Source organism: Bubalus bubalis, chromosome 22 (assembly GCF_019923935.1).
Source record: "Bubalus bubalis isolate 160015118507 breed Murrah chromosome 22, NDDB_SH_1, whole genome shotgun sequence".
Taxonomy (NCBI): Eukaryota; Metazoa; Chordata; class Mammalia; order Artiodactyla; family Bovidae; genus Bubalus; species Bubalus bubalis.
In genome coordinates, this window is record NC_059178.1 from 33602080 (window position 1) to 33622204 (window position 20125).

At 40.6% G+C, this 20125-nt stretch overlaps 1 non-coding gene across 1 annotated transcript; it reads right to left on the minus strand.

Moving 5' to 3' along the window:
* Positions 1-17098: 17098 nt before the first annotated feature.
* LOC112581464 lies at positions 17099-17261 on the minus strand. The gene has a single exon (XR_003106050.2). It is a non-coding gene; the product is annotated as a U1 spliceosomal RNA (small nuclear RNA).
* Between the last annotated feature and the right edge of the window lie 2864 nt (positions 17262-20125).

Consider the following 20125-nt stretch of genomic DNA (forward strand, 5'->3'; position numbering starts at 1 on the left):
GGTGCCATTGCCTTCTCCGAATTATAGATGCTAGCTGAACTTTATCAACCTATGGAACAGCCATATCCTTAGGGTGCAATTGTGTGGTAGGCCTGTAAGGTCTGAACTGTCATCTTCAGTGACTTAGATGTGGCCCCACCTTGTACTGGGACACTTTGCTGCCACTGTAGGGAGTGACCCTAGTTACATTGTTAGATAGTGTGGGGCCCAGGCCAGTGGGCACCCTTCTGCTCTAGGGGAAGTGTTGAGAGGTGACTCCATTTCAGTAAATAGATGAAACAAGTGGTTAATCAAAGAGAACACCTGGTTTATTTTACCACTCATAATGGACTTGTCTATACCTAGATTCCATCTGCTTAGCTTTCAGACATGAGCCATGTCACTCTTTGTAGAGGAGGCACCTGTAGAAAGTGGGAGTGGATGGCACTTTGACACGTAAGAGAGAAAAAGGAGGTGTGATGAAGTGTTTTGTTTAGCCTGGAACACTTGACAGGCTCAGAGGCTACGCAATCAACAAGCACCCCTTCCACAATCAGTAAAGAGCCATCTTCTTTCTCTTCCCCAGAGGCTTATAACTTTCTTAATCAAATTGGAATTTATTGGTCATACATTCTCTTCTCTGGTCTTATTCAATAACAAGTTTTTATCTGCCAGTTGTTCCACTTCTATTCAGTTTCCTATTGCTTTCCAATATGTGTTGTCCCTACTACCTAATTCTGTATGATTACAGCCATTTCTGCTCTGATTGCAATTTTTCTGTTGATGAAATTAACCTTTTGTTCCAAACAGTCTGTGTCCTAGTGACAATCCATCAGCTCTTGTTATTTCTTCACCAATTGTTTTTATAGTTTTCTTCTTACCTTACGAAGCTGACAAAATTTCCGTTTAGAAAGGAAACCTACTTGGTTGCATGACTTAAACTGCTGTCAAATTGTGACTCTAATTTGGACATCATGCATGACGAAAATATATGTTATATTTGATACAAAGTCTGGATTGTGCTGCAGTGCAGTGGTAAGAAATAAGAACTGATTTGGGAGAGGTTAGCATAGTGAAACAAAGCCATAAAATTCTACTGTTTTTGGTGAAAATGGGTATTTCATTTTGTTATTAAAATCATGCTCTTCTTACTTTTACAACAGATTATAAAAATGGAATTGCCTCTAGCAACCTCCTTTTCCTCTTAGTCCTTTAACATTTAAACATCCTGTGCTTCTGTAATGGATGACAAAGCCTGTTATTTGGCACAAACGGAGGAAAGACAGGATTTCAAATTATGAATAGGTTTATTTTCTCATCAAAACCTGCCTCTTCAACACTTTAAGATATGCCTACTCATTCTTCATGGTGCTCATATCTGGCATTGATCTTTAAAACACAAATCCTCTTGCTAGAGTTTCTTAGGAAAGGAGAAAGAATGACATAGGAGATAATGCCCTAGATCGCTTTTCTATGTAGCAGGAGCCAGCATGCTGTTTTGAGTTTTGGCTGCAATATGGTAAAGTCTGCTTGCTTTCAATTATTCAAAACCATTTATGTTTTTCATGCCAAGTTGGATAGGTTCGTATTTTTATTTTTCCCATTCTGAATGAGGCTCTTTGGATGCATTATAGCCTCCCTAGGGTACTGCATGTGAAGGTAGCCTCTAACATCCTTTTAAGAGTCCACCTACTTCAAAGTAAGGAGTCTCTCCTTCTTACTTTGTAGGTAACCCTACCCTTTTGTCTCTTGCCTTGCAGTAACCCATGCTAGGGGCTCTCACCCAATGATGCCGTAGTCAGTAGATTTTCTTTTCAGAGAGAAAAGTATTACCTAGAGCAAGTTCCTTTTCAAAGAAGTAATTTCATGGGTCACAATCTGTTAGCTGACAAAGTATAAACAAAAAAAAGAAAGAGAAGGCGAAAAAAAAAAATCAGGAATTGATTAGTCGATGTGGACCCCGGCAGGCTGTACTGCTGTTGTGTATGTATTCCCAGCGTCAGCCAGAACCTGCGCTAGCCCACATTTGTTATTTATGTATTTTCGCCCTGAAGCACTAGCACTGATTGCAACAATTGAGAGACGTGGATGGCAAGGTGTGCTGTGAAATAACAAAGTCTCTGTCCGCCTGGTCATGTGAATAATACCGACTTGCACCAGCCAGGTCCTGCCTGTGGCTATGTCAGCTGAGCTATCTAGAAACATTTTTTTTTCTCTCATTGATTTTTTTTTTTAATTTCTATAAAACCAGGATTGGGACCCAGCAGGTCTGGAGTGATGCCAGCATCCTGTGGAGTCAGAAGAAAAGGCTGAGAATAGGAAGTATATTGACCCAATTTATGGGACAAAGTGCAATAGAGGTGACAGAACAAGCTACCAAGGTGTTCGCTCTGCGAAGACTTTTTAGGACAAGAGATTTGGGACAATGAAGTACAAATGGAACCCGTGGTCAGGGTCAAAAGAAGTCTCTTTTGACTCCTTTTGATAGAGCAACTCCTTTTGGTTGCTGGGTAAAATAAAGTCTTTGCATTTGGTGTTGTTGTTTTTTGTTTGTTTTGTTTTAAATATACTGTTAATTGTTAAAGTCTTTTTAAAATAGCAGAATTTCCAGCTGTTGTCTTTGAATGAAATGACCTCTAAAACAGAATTGATTGTAGTATTCTCCCTTTGCATATACAATGGTTGCGCATAAAAATTAAGGTCTTAGAATATGTTCTCTTCCTTGCAGAATACCTGCAAATATGCCTTAAAAATAAAACAAATAATACCTAAGTTACTCAGTCTGCCTCATAAAGGGTTTTATAGATTAACATTTTTCATGTTGTGCTAAATAGATACAGCTAAAAGCCTTGCAGTGTCTCCTGAGCCAACTCCATGCTACCTCCCCACACAGTAATTTATAAATTCAAGAATCCATACTGACTTCCCTGGAAAAGCTCCCGTAAGGACATTTGGTCAGATCCTTCCTGGTGAGCAAGGCTTCTTCTGTGTGTACATTGGAAACTTTGTGAAAAGCATGGATATGAAACAAATATTTGAGAAATGTTTAGATAAGAAAACAGTGATCACAGAAATGCAGCTCATGTTAACAAAGAACAAGTCATGGAAACAGCATCTAGTTTACCTTTTTATTATAGATAACGGGGCAGGTAAATTACATCCTAGTTGGGTGGCGTGTGTGATCCCGGTGTCCAGATAGCCTTTTGAACAAAAAAGATGTGCAAACATTAAGAAAAGTCTAGCCAATTAAATGATTGTAGCCTAATAGTGCTGATTAATGGGTTAATAAAACAGAGGGGACCCATAAAGCCATCTAGTTCAGAAGTCTTTTTTTTTGCTCTAACCTATTTTTAGTGGTAAGTTCAATGCTTCTCTAGTAGCTCAGACGGTAAAGAATCCGCCTGCAATACAGGAGACTCAGGGATTGATCTGTTTGATCCCTGAGTCGGGAAGATTCCTTGGGTTACCCCCTCCAATATTCTTGCCTAGAGAATCCCATGGACAGAGGAGCCTGGCAGGCAGTATTCCATGGGGTCACAAAGAGTCGGACACGACTGGACGACTAACACTCTCACTGTTTTTTCCAATGCTTATCAAATGTTCAGGTGATGTATAGTTAAATATTAGATCATATTAGTACTTTTAGGAAGAGTTCTGTAAGGAAAAGTTTGATTGAAGTTAATAAAATTAAATGAACATTGATGGTGTAAAGTTCTACATTTAGGAAAAAAATAATCACACAAGGACAGGATTCAGGAGGCTGGCCATGGCAGGTATAGTATTTATAAAAAGTCCCTTAGGTTTTACCTAAATAGAAGATTAATATAAAATATCAGTGTGGTGTGTTTGCCAGTAAGGCCAGTGCAATCACAGAAATAGGAAGGGAGCTGAAGGGACACAAGTATTCATAGATGCTCAACTGAACAGACATGGAAGCCCTTTTGTCACAAGCGAAGGGGCAAAAATGAGTTAGAAATTGTTCCAGTGCGCACAGAGTCAGTTATAAGAAATGTAAAAGTCTTTGACTATTTACTAATTTAACACTAATATTGTTTCCTAGTCTGGAGAAGGAACTGACAACCCACTCCAGCATTCTTGCCTGGAAAATCCCACAGACAGAGGATGCTGGCGGGCTACAGTCCATGGGATTGCAAAAGAGTCAAACACAATTTAGTGACTAAATAACAACATTTCCTAGCACTTACTATCACCAACCTCAATGTCAAGTCTCCTTTTGTAATCATTGCTTTATTTAATCATCACCTCTTGACATATAGTTTTTATATCCATTACCATTTCACACATGAGGAAACACAGATTTAGAATGGTTATGTGACTTTCTCAGAGTCACTGAAATACTCTGGTGAAGCTGGAAATCTGTCTGACTCCAGCGTTTCTTTTTTAACCACTTGCTATGTAACAAAAAGAATGCCATTCCCTTCCACTGGTTAATGCATAGTAAAATGCAGGGCTGTACATTCAAGGGGGCAGTGGCTTCCAGATGATTCCTTGCTGCATCTTTCAATCCATCCACTGCTCCAACCAAGCTAGATGAATGTTCTGCTTTGTCTTAGCCCATCTTTTGATCTTGATTTTTGCTTAACCTGGAATAGCATCTTTCCTTGGTACTCCAACTTAAATGCAGCTTTCTTTACACAGCACAATCCCTCCTCTAAACGTCTATAGTTTTTAAATACATGGGTGTTTAGTCGCTAAGTCGTGTTCGACTCTTGTGATCCCATGGATTGTAGCCCTCCAGGCTCCTCTGTCCATGGGATTTTCTCCAGGCAAGAATATCAGAGTGGGTTGCCATTCCCTTAGCCTTCTGCGATTAATAACGTGCTCCATCGCTTAGTTGTGTCCAACTCTTCACGACCCCACAGACTGTACTCCACCAGGCTCCTTTGTCCATGGAATTTTCCAGGCAAGAATACTGGAGTGGGTTGCCATGCCCTTCCCCAGGGGAACTTCCCAACCCAAAGATCGAATCCATGTCTCCTGTATCTCCTGCATTGCAGGTGAATTCTTTACTGCTGAGCCACCAGGGAAGCCCCACAATTAATAATGCTTTTAATACTCATTTTCGTACATATTTTAAGTAGTAAGAGGTTGACAACAATGACTATGCCTTTCCCTTGTTTCCCAAAGGAATCAGCTAAACTTGTGGTTCAATAAATATTTATTGAATTAGTGGTTCAATAAATATAAATATATATTAATAAATATAAATAATAAATATTTATTGAATGAAAGAGTAATGTGGATGATTGTGGTGGGTGGCCTGGGGGAGAGAATACTCTAAAATACATCACAAAACTTTCCATTACATGAGATACCTATTTCAATTGAAATACAGCATGACATCTAATAAGCAGATCTGAAATCTGAGAAATGTGAAGGTGGGGCATTATTCAGTGCTTGGTATTCTGATGGAATTGTCTTTCAATAGCATAAAATTTCATCTCATGTTGTCTGTAATAACTGGGATTTCTCAGAAGCAGTTTGAATCAGAATAAGGAAATCTAGAATTGGGAGTTTAGGTGTCAATTCTTGGGATTGTCCTTATCTTAGAAAGTATAAATTGGCACATGTGGTGGAGTTGGAGGAAGTGACAGATTTCCTAGCACAAGCATGATGAGTTGTGAGCATAGAAACCAAATCTCAAACTTGGCTACTAAACCAAGTGGAAAAGATGCCTTTTGCACATGACAAATCAAGCTGGAAGAAGAATTTAAGATTTATGGTGTCTAGCCAGGCAAGGGTTTTCATATATTTCTAGTATAACATAGGGTAAAACCCTAGGCTTTGGGTGTTCAGGTTTAATTTTCAGCTTTCCTACTTCCTATGACCTTGAACAACCTGCATAATTTCTCTGAAGTCTATTTTCCTCACTTGTCCATTGAGAATAATAATTCCTACTAACTTCATAAGGACTGGACAGATTAATGTATGTAAATTGCCTAGCCCACTACCTTTCACTTAGTAAGAGCTGCATAACTGTTAGTTATTGTATTGCTATTTATTTACATATGTTTTGAGTGGCACCTTTTTGGTAACAAGGCATTAGTGATATGTCCAGGTTAAAAATATCCACAGTCACATTTTTGAGTGTGTAGTGGCTTGGTTGATTGCTTGCATTGTGACCACAAATCAAAACATTATGGCACAGTTGTTTAATCTATAAAATGGATATATAAACTTTCATATGCCCCCTTAATATTGTCAAGAATCAAAAAGGATAATGCTTGAAAGTTCCTTGGTGGTCCAATAGCTAAGACTCTGCACTTCCAATGCAGGGGGCCCAAGGTTTGATCCCTGATCAGGGAACTAGAGCCTGCAGGCCTCAATGAAGGTCTAAGATACCATATGCTACAATTAAGACCCAGCACAACCAAATAAATAAATAAATATTTAAAAAAAATAAAATTTCAGAGATCATTGCAGAGATCTTGCATTGAACTGCAGTTGAACAAATGCAGGCTTTTTAAAAAAATAAGATAATGCTTGGGGACTTGTTTTGTAACCTAAACAGTGCTGTTGTTGTTGTTTAGTTGTATCCGAATCTTTTGGGACCCCACAAACTGTGGCCTGCCAGGTTCCTCTGTGGGCTTCCCAGGTGGCTCAGTGGTAAAGGACCTGCCTCCCACTGCAGGAGGTTCTGGTTTGACCCCTGGGTTGAGAAGTTCTCCTGGAGAAGGGAATGGCAACCCACTCCAGTATTCTTGCCTGGGAAATCCCTTGGATAGAGGAGCCTGGTGAGCTACAATCCATGGGGTCGCAAAGAGTTGAATATGACCGAAGTGACTCAATAACAACAACAAGGTTCCTCTGTCCATGGGATTTCCAGGCGAGGATGCTAGAGTGGGTTGCCATTTCCTTCTCCAGGGGATCTTTGTGACCCAGGATCGAATCCATATCTCCTGTTTCTCCTGCATTGCAGGTAGATTCTTTACTGCTGAGCCACCAGGGTGGAAAAGGGTTAATCATTCAACAATTCAAGGCTACCGAGCTCCTGTATAGGTTCAGACTGAAAAAGAGATGAAGCAAGAACCTCTGAGGACTCTGGGAGAGCCTGTGGGGACAGCTTCCCTGTGGTGTCCCAAGGGTTCTGTGGTAGCATGATCCCGATCTGGTCTTCCACCTCCCGTGTATTGTCAGCCGTACATAGGGAATCCATTTCTCTAGTCGAAGGTGCACATTATCAAAGCTCCTGAGACTAATTTACAAAACTGGAATGCCAACGTATTACTCCACTGTAAGAAAACACAACAGTCATGCAGCTGGAATCAGCACTCAGGCATGCCTGTCACATTTTATCCTCATCAGCAGAACTACAGAAAAACCCAAGCTACAGTGAGAAAGGTTTTGGGGGTAAATCTGGAATTCATTCACAGGAAATAGAAGTCTTTGAATGCTGACCTAACACGGTGACTCTTCACAAATGTGCCAGCGCTGCAGAGGAGCTACAACACCTGAAGACGCTCAGCTAAGGTTGCCTCTTCTCTGGTGTGTTTTTGAATTAGTGCTTCCAGCGCTTGCCTCAGTGAGCCCTTGTTTTTGTTTTTGCTGATGTGACTGACTAGTCGTTTCCTCTGAAGGATGCTTAACAAGTGAGCTAATAGAAAATAAAAAGAAACTATTTGTGGTTAACCTCTCCTCTGCCACTTACACATCGGGAAAGAGCAGCCAGCATAGTATCAGGTAAACTGTCCTTAAGCTACTTCCTCTCCCCAGGGGAAAGTTCACCTTGAGGAGAGACAAGGGAGATCTAGGCTAAAGGGAAAAAGAGGGAAGGGAGAGACTTCCCTAGGGAAATGCCAACTTATTACAGAACCGGAATGCCAACTTATTACTCCACCATAAGAAAACAAACTGTCATGCAGGCTGGAATCAGCACTCAGGCATGCCTGTCACATTTTATCCTTGTCAGCGGAACTACAGAGGAAGCCAAGCTACAGTGAGAAGGGTTTTGGGGGTAAATCTGGAACTCGAATCACAGGAAATAGAAGACTTACAAAACCTAGTGGAGACTTACAAGAGTTACAAAAGCTAGTGGAGGTGATGGAATTCCAGTTGAATTATTTCAAATCCTAAAAGATGATGCTGTGAAAGTGCTGCACTCAATATGCCAGCAAATTTGGAAAACTCAGCAGTGGCCACGGGACTGGAAAAGGTCAGTTTTTCATTCCAATCCAAAAAAAAGGCAATGCCAAAGAATGTTCAATATACTGCACAATTATACTCATCTCACACGCTAGCAAAGTAATGCTCAAAATTCTCCAAGATAGGCTTCAACAGCACATGAACCGTGAACTTCCAGATATTCAAGCTGGTTTTAGAAAACGCAGAGGAACCAGAGATCAAATTGCCAACATCCATTGGATCATCGAAAAAGCAAGAGATTTCCAGAAAAACATCTGCTTTATTGACTACGCCAAAACCTTACTGCGTGGATAACAACAAACTCTGGAAAATTCTTAAAGAGATGACTACTAGACCACCTGACCTGCCTCCTGAGAAATCTGTATGCAGGTCAAGAAGCAGCAGTTAGAACTGGATATGGAACAACAGACTGGTTCCAAATTGGGAAAGGAATATGTCAAGGCTGCATATTGTCACCTTGCTTATTTAACTTATATGCAGAGTACATTATGTGAAATGCCGGGCTGGATGAAGCACAAACTGGAATCAAGATTGCTGGGAGGAATATCAATAACCTCAGATGCAGTTGACACCACCTTTATGGCAGAAAGTGAAGAAGAAATAAAGAGCCCCTTGATGAAAGTGAAAGAGGAGATTGAAAAAAGTTGGCTTAAAACTCAACATTCAGAAAATTAAAATCATGGCATTTGGTCCAATCACTTCATGGCAAATAGATGGGAAACAATGTAAACAGTGAGACCTTATTTTTGGGGGGCTCCAAAATCACTGCAGATGGTGACTGCAGCCATGAAATTAAAAGATGTTTGCTCCTTGGAAGAAAAGCTGTGACCAACCTAAAGTGAAAGTCACTCAATCGTGTCCAACTCTTCACGATCCCATGGACTATATAGTCCATGGAATTCTCTAGGCCAGAATACTGCAGTGGGTAGCTTTTCCCTTCTCCAGGGGATCTTCCCAACCCAGGGATCGAACTCAGGTCTCCCGCATTTCAGGCAGATTCTTTACCAACTGAGCCACAAAGGAAGCCCTGACCCACCTAGAGAGCATATTAAAAAGCAGGCATTACTTTGCCAACAAAGGTCCGTCTAGTCAAAGCTATGTTTTTCCAGTAGCTGTGTATGGATGTGAGAGTTGGACTATAAGAAAGCTGAGTGCCAAAGAATTGATGCTTTTAAACTGTGGTGTTGGACAAGATTCTTGAGAGTCCTTTTTTCTGCAAGGAGATCCAACCAGTCTATCCTAAAGGAAATCAGTCTGAATGTTCATTGGAAGACCTGATGCTGAAGCTGAAACTCCTATACTTTGGCCACCTGATGCAAAGAACTGACTCACTGGAAAAGACCTTGATGCTGGGAAAGACTGAAGGTGGGAGGAGAAGGGGACAACTGAGGACTAGATGGTTGGATGGCATCACTGACTCGATGGACATGAGTTTGTGCTAGCTCTGGGAGTTGGTGATGGACAGGGAAGCCTGGCATGTTGCAGTCCATGGGGTCACAAAGAGTCATACAGGACAGAGCAACTGAACTGAACTGAGGTGAGAGACTTCCCTGGCAGTCCATGCACGCATGCTGAAGTCACTTCAGTTGTGTCCGAATCTATGGGCTGTAGCCCGCCAGGTCTGACTGTCCATGGGATTCTCCAGTCAAGAATACTGGAGTGTGTTGCAATTTCCTTCTCCAGGGAATCTTCCTGACACTGGGATCAAACCTGTGTCTCCCACGTCTCCTGCATTGGTAGGCGAGTTCTTTACCACTAGTGCCACACGGAAGGCCCCTAGTGGTCCAGTGGTTAGGATTCTGTGCTACCACTGCAAGGAGTATAGTTCTGACACCTGGTCAGGGAATAAAGATCCTACATGCTGCACACTGTGGCCAAAAAAACAAAAATGAACAAGGAAACAAAAAAAAAACCCTAGACACTAGGTGGACAATTAGGAGTACATGTGGGATACCTATGGATTTCCCAGTTGGCGCTAGTGGTAAAGAACCTGCCTGCCAGTGTAGCAGATGTAAGAGATGAGGGTTTGATCCCTGCGTCAGGAAGATCCCCTGGAGGAGGACATGGGAACCCACTCCAGTGTTCTTGCCTGAAGAATCCCATGGAAAGAGGAACCTGGCAGTTACAGTCCACAGGGTCGCAAAGAGTTGGATACAACTAAAGCGACTTAGCATGCTTGCATGCACACATGTGGGGTACCTGGAATGGGCTCTCATACAGCATTCTAAGAGTACAAAGAGCCTATGATTTTTGACACAGGGATGCTGATGGCCTGAACATTAAACCATTGAGACCTCGAGACTGTTCATAAAGGATTTCTGTGTCCAGGCTTAGCAGGGGGACAGAGGGCTTCTCTGTAAGCTCAGATGGTATCAACTGTGTCCTAAGTAGATTGGAGAGCAGGACATACCTGACTGTTTTGGTCTGTCTAAAACCCCTGGGACTCTTCTTGCATAATCTTAAAGAACTGGAGAAATGCCTTCTCCCATCAGTTCAGTTCAGTTGCTCACTCGTGTCAAACTCTTTGTGCCCCCATGGACCACAGCATGCCAGGCCTCCCTGTCCATCACCAACTCCTGGAGTCTACTCAAACTCATCTCCATTGAGTCAGTGATGCCATTCAACCATCTCATCATCTGTCATCTCCTTTTCCTCCCGCCCTCAATCTTTCCCAGCATCAGGGTCTTTTCAAATGAGCCAGATCTTTGCATCAGGTGCCCAAAGTATTAGAGTTTCAGCTTCAACATCATCCTTCCAATCAACACTCAGGACTGATCTCATTTAGGATGTACTGGTTGGATCTCCTTGCTGTTCAAGGGACTCTCAAGAGTCTTCTCCAACACCGCAGTTCAAAAGCATCAATTCTTCGGCGCTCAGCTTTCTTTATAGTCCAACTCTCACAGCCATACATGACTACTGGAAAAATCATAGCCTTGACGAGATGGACCTTTGTTGGCAAAGTAATGTCTCTGCTTTTTAATATGCTGTCTAGGTTGGTCATAACTTTCCTTCCAAGGAGTAAGCATCTTTTAATTTCATGGCTGCAGTCACCATCTGCAGTGATTTTGGAGTCTTCTCCCATAACAGACTATCGCTGCTGCTGCTGCTAAGTCACTTCAGTCATGTCCGACTCTATGTGACCCCATAGATGTCAGCCCATCAGGCTCCCCCATCCCTGGGATTCTCCAGGCAAGAACACTGGAGTGGGTTGACATTTCCTTCTCCATTAATAGTGCTAATTTTCAGACCACCAGATATGTATATGAAAACTCAGAGTTGGTTGATATGATTTTACAAACTAAAAAGATATATTCTTTTCCTTCTTTTGTTGATTTTAAATCTCAGTGTAAAGATCGTTGTCTCAATTCTGTGGAGAAAACTTCTTATGAAATGAAAACATAGAGGGAAATCCCCAGTTCTGCCATTCAGGAAAGCACTGTCTTCTGGGGACAAAATACAAATAGTTATGTATGTCATTGGGTTCATGAGGATGCTATTTTAAAATGGCATTTCAAAAATTATGTGTAGAGTACATGTGCTCAGTTGCTTCAGTCGTGTCCTACGCTTTGCAACCTGTAGACTGTAGCCCACCAGGCTCCTCTGTCCTTGGGATTCTCCACGGAAGAATACTGGAGTGAGTTTCCATGCCCTCCTCCAGGGGATCTTCCCAACCCATGGATCGAACCCACATCTCTTGCATTACAGGCAAATTCTTTACTGCTGAGCCACTGGGTATGTAAACATTCATATTCCATAGTTGGGTGGGAAACGTGGGCAAGTCAGTGAGAGCACCCCAAGAAGAAGATGCCCTTAACTCTTCCTGAAGGTAGAGAGAAGGTCATGAGTGTGTTCTTGAAGGAAGCTTCATTTAACCTTTTTCAAAGAAAGAAGCGTAAATGACTTAACTAGGAGAAGGAATTTGCATGTACAAATTCCATTGGGTTTGAATCAACACAAACGTTTTGGAAGCATCTAATTTGAATGAATAAAATCTCTGCAAATATGTATGAAAATGACATTTCCTCAGTGAGATGTTTATTATAGCTGTTTTGTTTTTCTTTTGTGAGGATTCTCTTATCCAGGCAACCAGCTGACCAGACAGTCATGAGCTGACTGGCTTAGATTATGTATGTTGCTTCTGATTAGGAAACTGTCCATAGTCTTTTGATCCCTTAGAAGTCTTGAACCTAAAATATTCTGTGTTTTTTTTTTAGCAAAGCACTGAAGATCTGAGCCAATCAAATCAAACCACTTCCAAGATATAATTTATTTACTTGTTAGAGCATAGTGAAGTAATTTTTTTGTAATCATTATTTATTGACCCATGGCTTTATCTCTCTTTATTGTTCTATCTGTTGGAAGAACTTATGAAAATATAAAACAGTGAAGTAATGTAGAACCTGGAAATTAACTTTGAAGCTTCTGGTTCTGTTATGGGACATTTCTCCTTTAATAATGTCTTTTGAGATTATGATGATGATTTTATTTCTTAAGTAGTATTTATTTTCTCACTTATTTGGATTTTGCATTGCTGAAAAACCAAAGGCTTAAGGAAAAAGTTTGATGGGTGAGCATTCAAAATTGCAGAAGTTAGTGAAGATGAAATGATCCAGTTAGAAGTAATCAGGAGAGGGATGTTGTCACAAAGGAGTTGATGAGAAGGCAAAGGTGCAGTATTTGATGAGGTCTTTTGGCTGTCTAGTTTGCTCTCAGATGATCAGGTATTTGAAAACTTTGTATTTGAATGTTAGTTAGAAGAACATGGGATGAAGATACAAGTGTGGCATACACCTGTGATATCTGAGAAGACTATCAGCAGGTCCAGACAGAGCCAGAAAATGCTTTAGAAAAATGCTAAGAGAAATATAAAATGTGCATTTAAGGTCTGTTTGGAACAAGAAAAAAAATTCAACTTACATTTTTGTTTTCTCAATCACAAAGACCTCTGAGTGCATAAAAGCTGCCTCCTTCATCAGGGCGGATCCTACACTGAACGTCTTACCTAAAACACAGCCTGTGTTCTCTCTGATTCCTTTTTGTTCTCCTCTTATTGGTATTAAGTTAAATTAATGAAAATGTACCTCCAAGATGGGACTTCCCAGGTGGTGCAGTGGTAAAGTTTCCATCTGCCAGTGCAGGAGGCCGCAAGAGAGGCGGGTTCGATCTCTGGCTGGGAAGATCCCCTGGAGTAGGAAATGACAACCCACTCCAGTATTCTTGCCTGGCAGATTTCCATAGACAGAGGAGCCTGATGGGCGACAGTCCATGGGGTTGCAAAGAGTTGAACATAACTGAGTGACTGAGCACAGGTACGTACGTCCAAGACAGACTGAATTCAGGGCAATGAGAAATTTAAAGTTTGAGACTTCTTTGCAATTGGCATACTAGGGCTGATACACAGAAGTAACCATGGTGGGGCATGGGGAGCAGTGTGGGCCACAGGCGTGAGGAGGAACTGCAAGATGAGGAGGGTCACGTCCCCAGGCATCCTTGGCCAAGGGTTTCTCCAGGGAGGAGAGAGTGTTCACACAACCATTTATGTAAGTGCAGGGTCTTTTTGTTTGTTTGTTTGTTTGTTTTAGCACTTTTTCATGCAGTTTATTTCTATGAATAGTAGACTTGTCCATTTCAAAGTGAAGTCAATAGAGGGAATTCCCCAGTGAACCAGTGGTTAGAACTCTGTGCTTCCAGTATAGGGAGCATGAGTTCAGCCCCCATTTGGGGAACTAAGATCTCACATGCCCTGTGGCATGGCCAAAACAATATATTAAAAAAATAAATAAAAGTTAATAGAAATAGTGTTTCCCTCAAGGTAGTGTATGGTATTTTTCTTAGTGATTCAGACAGTAAAAAATCTGCCTGAAATGTGGGAGACCTGGGTTTGATCCCTGGGTCAGGAAGATCCCCTAGAAAAGGGAATGGCTACCCACTACAGTATTCTTGCCTGGAGAACTCCATGGACAGAGGTGCCTGGCAGGCTTCAGTTCATGGGGGTCACAAGAGTTGGACACAACTGAATGATTAATGCTTATTTACTTAGAGTGCTCTATGGTAACATAAATTTGGGGAATCTTGGATTATATGGAGTTATATAAATGTGTGCATGAGAGTGCAGATCTTAGGGATTTCAATATCTATCAAGCTGAGAGTGGAGCACTGAACGTACTAAGACCATGAAACATCTGCCTCTTGGTGGACAGTGCAGTTAAGCTCCTGGGGGTGACAGAGGCTCATGGCACCCTGTTCATTGAAGTCAGCTGCATCTTCTGAGTTAAGGAGAAGGAGGTCCAGATATTTAGAATCTAATACACTAGTGGGTACCATTTTCCTGAAAGCAAGATATACATCATCCTACCTTTTAAGGTCACATGAGCTAGACTCTAGTGTTTTATTTCAGGCTGTTTTGTTTGCTAGTAACATTCAACCAGTGGGGCGGGGGGTAAGAACATGAGCATTTTCCAAATGTGTTTTTCATGAAAACTCTGCAAAGTATTTCCTGTGACTAGAATTCTGTGAAATTCACTTTGGAAAATATAGGTAAAGGTACAACATTTAAATTAAAATTCCTCATAAATTGTTCGCATCATAATGTAGTATTTGAAGTATACAAAATATCATTTTTATTTAATTTTTTAACAAATGACATATATTTTATAGAAAAAGAAAATGTAAAATGCTATTTCTTAGAACTATTGACTGTGAAATAACTTGGCTTCACTTTTGACCAGAAGTAGGAGTCAATTGCTTATTGAATTAAGACAAATGAAGAAAATATGATTCTTTTTATTATATAGAAAGATGTAAATGGCACAAAGAAATGAGTTTTCTTATTTGATTTGGATATCGCATTTTATTTTTGCTAAGTCATTTCAGTGGCTTGTGTCTGTTACAGCTGAAGTGCCACAATGCCTTGGGTCTGGAGAATTCTGAGAAAAATAGTCTATAACGCTCTTCCCACTGTGATATTTTTTGAAAATAGTGAGACAGTGTCAGGGAGACAAACATACACAATACGCAAACAGACAACTAAACACATACAAGCCTACACTTAATTTGAAACAGACGTATTTTAAAGTTTGCTACATAAATTTTGTATTATACAGAAAAAGGACATTAAGTTTCATTTAACCCCTCCCCTCTTTTTTTTTTTTTTTAATGTATAAAATCTCAAAGAGCTCTCTCTCAGGCAACATCGTGCATTATAGAAAGGATTTGAACGGGGCTGATTCCACTGATTTCTTGGTCTGTTTCAACTTGCGGAATGACTAGTCTCCATATATGCCCTCCTCACAGAATGAAGCCTGAAATAGGCATTTATTTGTGTCTGGATATGCAATCCTTAAGATAGACTCAGTCTAATTTGAAATATGGTTAAGACACTTACAATTTCCTGTGGTATTACCAACAATGGAATAGTAAATTACTTCACGTGTTATAGTTTGATGTGATTTCATCCTTTTCCCTCTGTTATTGGTGGTTCTCTTTTGAGATCTTAAACAAACCTTTCTCTTTACCTTTTAGAAAATCCTTTCTTATTTGTTGAGCATTGATCACTGATCCTGGCTCTCACGGAAGAAACGTCAACATTGCTCTGGCGTGTGAAGTGTTTTCTGGAAGCATCTTTGATAATGTCAGAAATGAGGTCATACTGTTCTGGGAAGACTGTTTTTCGTGAACTTTTGTTTCTTCTTCCATAAGGCACTGATAATGGCAGAAAACAAGTCTTTGTCAAACTGAAAATTTGACAAACTTTGACAAAGTTTGTAAATTTGACAAACTTTGTAAAACTGAAAATTTTTTGATAGTTGAATATATTTTTAAAAAGCAGGAATTTTGACATTGTCTCATTAAGATACTTTCAGCATTGTTTTACATCATTCGCTAAAGTAATTGGTGATGCCCTTTCAGAAAGAGAAACAAAGTAGGCACTGTTTAACATGACTCATCACTTTGCAGAGAAAGAGATAGAAATGTATAGTTGTCTTTTTTTTTGGAGTGTCTCATATTATAATTTACACATACACACCCCACAGGCATATGTCACCAAGAGATGGCATTTATTAGAAATCCACATGCGTTCTTGGATAGTTTGTGTCATTCTGCTTGAAGGCAAAGGAATGACTTAGATGACCTTTCAAGGACATTCTTCTTAAATATTCAAGAATATGGTCTGGAACTGTCCCACTGCTTGAAATGGGTTTCCTTTAAATATATGTCCAGGTTGAAATATGTTTGCTGCAAGGGAGACACATCCAACTTGAATCAGAGCAATAGAAAAAGTACAATGTATGACCCACTTAGAAAAGAGTATGTTCCATGTCGGTGTTAGAGACAAATAAATCCAGAGAGGGAAATGTGTAAAGTCTACTTTTCCTCTTTCTTCTCTGCTCCTCTCTCTGGGGCATCCATTCTGTCCTCAGCAGACAGACTTAGCAGGGGACATGGCTCCAGTAACTGATGTCTCAGTCACCAAAGAGAAAAGATGATGAACATGAATTTGAGCAAACTCTGGGAGATAGTGGAGGAAAGAGGAGCCTGGTGTGCTATAATCCATGGGGTCACAGAGAGTCAGATACAATTTAGCAGCTAAACAACAACAATAAAGTCTGGACTGATATACTGGAAAGTGAAAGTGAAAGTTGCTCAGTCATGTCCGACTCTGCACCACATGGCCTATACAGTCCATGGAATTCTCCAGGCCAGAATCCTAGAGTGGGTAACCTTTCTCTTCTCTAGGGGATCTTCCCAACCCAGGGATCAAACCCAGGTCTCCAGCACTGCAGGCGGATTCTTTACAAGCTGAGCCACCAGGGAAGCCCAAGAATACTGGAGTGGGTAGCCTATCCCTTCTTTAGCGGATCTTCCCAACTAAAGAATCAAACCGGGGTCTCCTATATTGCAGGTGGATTCTTTACCAACTGAGCTATCAGGGAAGCCCTAAAAAAAAAAAAAAAAAAAAAAAAGAGCTTAATGCAGTCCCCCACTACCAGAAGTTATGCCATCAAGTTTCCCACATTTGCGGAAATCGCAGAGGTCAACACACCTGCCGTACAATGACTAAGCCTCTCCCTGGGAGAACCACCTTCTTGATCATGGTACCTCCCCTGCCAGGTAAGTATATACTGGAAAACATGATAATTCAAGCTTTTTGTGACCCATCTGTGCTTATAGTAGTGGTTCATGCCTCCTATTTCTACTTGATTGAAGATGAAAAGCCTCTGCTTCACAAAATGGGACAGATTCCCACCCCGACCTTTAGAATATAACCCTTCCCCTCTCCTTTAGGTCACTAGAGTGAAGTCATAGTATGAACTGGCTAGAGAGATGAAGTGCTGAGCCTGTAAAGGGAGGAAATAAACAGCTGAAAGTCCTAGCCAAAACCTCCCAGGCAGGGATCTGATGGTATCTCTCAGACTGGATTATGAGAGTACTGAAACAAGAGAACCGTTACTGAAGGCCAGATAAAGAAGAGTTTGTTGATAACAAAGCATTCTCCCATGCTAGAAGATTTAATTACCTGCAAAGGCCATGGAACTGACATGATGCTGCTCTAACTCTTGAAATTTTGAAGAGAGCATTGGCCCTTTCTAAATGCGATAAAAATGCCAGAACTGCTGCTGAAAATGGTAGAAGAAGGCTCAAAAAACTCACATAAGTGAGGCCAGGAATCTCTCCAGATGGTCATGTTCAAAGGCACAGGACACTGTCCGCCAGAATCACTGGAATGCATTAGTCCAAGGGCCACCTGCATCATCAAGAAGGGGCAGCTGTGATCTACAAGCCAGGACTGAGAGGAGGGGACAGTCTTACAGAACTGGGCTCGCCGACAGCAAAGGAAGTCATCAGATCCCAAAATAACAGAGGCCCAATGACAGCGTGTAACCATCAGAGGCAAGGTTTCACTGGTAATAGATTTGGAGATGGAAAATTTAGTTTAGAGCATTTATTTCTTTGCTAATTGTCTATTCGTTAGTGTATTATAAGATACTTTTATTGTTCTTTAGTCGCTAAGTCATGCTCAACTCTTTTGCGATCCCATGGACTGTAGCCCACTAGGCTCCTCTGTCCATGGGATTTTCCAGGCAAGAATAGTGGAATGGGTTGCCCTTTCCTTTTCCAGGAGATCGTCCCCAATCAGGGACAGAACCTGTGTCTCTTGCATTGGCAGGCAGAGTCTTTACCGTCTGAGCCACCAGGGAAGTCCCTGTTATAAAACGCTTGGGGGCAGGGAATTGCCTGCTGCTGCTGCTGCTAAGTTGCTTCAGTCATGTCCAACTCTGTGCAACCCCATAGACAGAAGCCCACCAGGCTCCCCCGTCCCTGGGATTCTCCAGGCAAGAACACTGGAGTGGGTTGCCATTTCCTTCTCCAATGCATGAAAGTGAGAAGTGAAAGTGAAGTGGCTCAGTCGTGTCTGACTCTTCGTGCCTACCTCCTTATCTTCTACCCTGCCTTCCTCCTTGTATATCTTCAAGTACAGAAAATATTTCTGGACTCATAAAAGACTTCCAACAAATATTTGGAAGTGAGGTTATTCTAAAAGAGTGAGAGTGAGGGGCTTGAATATAGGCAGCCTGGATGGTGGAGTCCTTGTGAGAGACTCAGATTAGGAATTATCATAATATGTTCTGAAACATATCAGTTTCAAAAATTAAAAGTGGGTTTTTAAATTATAACCCTTAATAAAGTCATCTATCTCAACACTGAAGTGTTAAAACACTTAATTAGGTTTTTGGTAAGCTCTTTATTGAGAGGTATGGCTCCCGAACAGAAAGCCAGAAGAAAATCTTTCTCCATGTTGCAAGCACAGCCATTGTGAGAAGGGAGGAGAGAGGTCATGATCATTTTTGTTCCAGTTAAGAAAATGAAGCCTTGAACAGTAGGAAGGAAAGTGTTGAGATAGCTGGATGCATTTCTTGGTGAAAAAATGTGGAGAAATTTAAACCAGTATTTTCAAAACTATATTTCTGAGAACATGAATTCTGTGAGTGATTAATGCATGTTCTGTGTTCAAAGGGTTTATAGCTGTATCTAAGGTCAAGAAAATCTTCCCTAGTATTCTGTGTTAGGGTCAAGATGAAAGCATACATATTAACTATTTGACTTTCACAAAATATTATAACATTCAAAAAAGGTTATATTTCCAGTGGGTGGCATAATTTCCCATGTCTCATAATTAGGGAAAAGAAAATCTAAGATTATGATTAAGAAGACTAAATATAAAATAACCTCATTGAACCTAGAGTTTTTAGATTTTTTACTATCTTGTTTTAAATAATTTTGAAGAGTTGGAGTGTTTAGTGTTTCTCATGTTTCCCAGTTTCTGTTCTAGTCACGTCAGAAAAATAGAAATCAACTGTTACACGGTTCCCCTTTGAAGGAGGTTGAACTTTAATAGTTTAACAATAATTTTATGTTTATGTGATTAAGATGATCAAAAGAAGAATCATTTTGTAACATTTATTAGAATATATGTTCATTAAATCATACCTACATTAAAAATGGTCTTTTGGTCTACAGTGACCAGTGATTCAGTCACTGTTGTCAGCTAGATATCAGTTTCTTGAAACTTTTGGCAGAGTATTTAAAGCAAATATAATTTTGTAGATGATCTCCATTAATGTCTTTAAAACATTCACAAATGTCATTTAAGCCCTTCCAGTAAGGTGGAAAATAAGTAAAAGTCATCAAGTTAAAGAATTTACTTTTGGCAAATTCAGTCTCCCTGTTTGGTACTGTTTTATCAACCCACAGGTCTGGGAAATACATGGTTCCCCTCCCTTCACTCCTCAATAAATGTTCAGATTGTTCATTTCCATCAAGGTGTGCATTATAGAAAACAGTGTAATACATTGCCTTTTGTTGGGGATTTTCATTCATAATGGATTAACTTTTTAAGAGAATGATGGAATTTCTTTATGAATCAATGGGTGAGGAAGGGGGTTGAAGAGGGCCACCTAGAATCACATCATGTAAGCACTTC